The sequence below is a fragment of the Thamnophis sirtalis genome, unplaced genomic scaffold (genome assembly GCF_051295495.1).
Source record: "Thamnophis sirtalis isolate CommonGarterSnake01/CBP01778 unplaced genomic scaffold, rThaSir2_p1.2 scaffold_11, whole genome shotgun sequence".
Classification (NCBI taxonomy): Eukaryota; Metazoa; Chordata; class Lepidosauria; order Squamata; family Natricidae; genus Thamnophis; species Thamnophis sirtalis.
The window spans coordinates 40,709,805-40,711,429 of NW_028261391.1; positions in this window are offsets into that span (position 1 = coordinate 40,709,805).

Consider the following 1,625-nt stretch of genomic DNA (forward strand, 5'->3'; position numbering starts at 1 on the left):
TCTTTGTATGCTTCCTTTATTAAATTAGATTGCAAAGCAAGTTTCTCAAATTTGTTACCATCCAGAATGCTATAGCAGGTAAGGTTTTGGACTGAAAAGGTCTGTGTATGTGTCTATCCTCAGCTCTGTTCCAGTGAACCAGTTTCTATATGTCAGTCCAGCCTTATGGGCTAATCAGAAGAATTGGAGGAGACATTTCTTATATGTGCTGCTATCATTCCCGAAGAAGATTGAATATTCTGACACATCTGGAAGATACCAGGTTGGGGAAAGCTATCCTAAAATTCTAAGTAAGATTTGTGAAATTGTATCACGCTTATCAACTTGTTACCTCTTTTTTGGTCATGGAAATAGATATGTGTCTTCCTCACGTTAATAATGTTAATTTTCTAACTCCCTGATTTCTGAATATCTGAAGAGAGTTAGCTTGGAGAAGGCTGCTACAACTATACTATTGGTTCTAGAATATGCAGAACAAGGGAAGATATTAAAAAGGTGATAAAAAGAATGATTCTGTGTGACATAGAAGAAAACAAGAATATTTATTGTTAATTAATAATGGCAAGGCCTTGAAATTTAGAAAGTTTTTTTCCCCAAACTTGCTATTTTTAGAATTCAGGAAATTAAGATCAAGTGCTGATATCCATAACCACCTTCTTAAATGAAACATTTTATTAGCCCTCTTGTGCTGTAATGTCCCTTCCCCCCACCTCCCAAATATTGTACAGAGAAATTGGCCATCAAGCTAATCCTCACATCCCCTTTATCACAGCATGAAGGTGCATGGGTGTTTTTAAGAGATGTGTAGTCATGATGTCTTCATGTCTTGCCAAGCCTGTATTATGAGAGCCTGCAGTCGTCTACTGAAATTCCCCCCCCCCTGATGTTTTTGCCTTATGAACAATGCTTCAGTGATGAGGCTGGCAATTGCATCAGAGACAGGAATATCCCAGTTCCTGTTGACTGCACATGCCCTTCCCCATTTGGTCACTGCCTTCATTTGGTCTTGGGCTGCAAGAAAGACCGTACAGAGTTGACTTGTTGGCTTGAATTCCCCCCCCCTTTTTATAGGACATCAATTTCCAAGATCAATAGTTGCAAGAGATTAATCTATAATCTGGTTAATGGATAGTGTGGGGAACAAGCAGGAAGGAACAGTTAAGACTGCCCTGTCTTGATTGACAGGTTATTTTTGTTTTGAACAAAAGATTATCTATCTCCTAGGATACAGTCTTACAGCAAAAAAGAGAAAGAATTGGATCACATCCTGAAGCACAGGAGACATAAAACATGAAACTGGAGAGACCACCTGGAATACCCCAAAATTCCCAACTATAGGTTATAATGAAAAGTTGAATTAATTTGTTTTGCCTACTCCAAAAAGAAATGCAGGCTGAGTGGGATAAGGATGCTAAATTGTGTAGGGGTGGCAACACTGCTGGCCTTGTTGTTGAAGCGAAAATTTACACTGACATACTTTTCTGCTGACACAAAGATATGAAGAATATAACAGGGTGATCAGGCTGGGCCCACTGGCACATGAGAAATCTAATTTGTTGAGGCAGCATTGTAGGTTTTCACAAATCCATCAAGTAGGGGTATCCAAAATGTCTGTCTGCCTTACG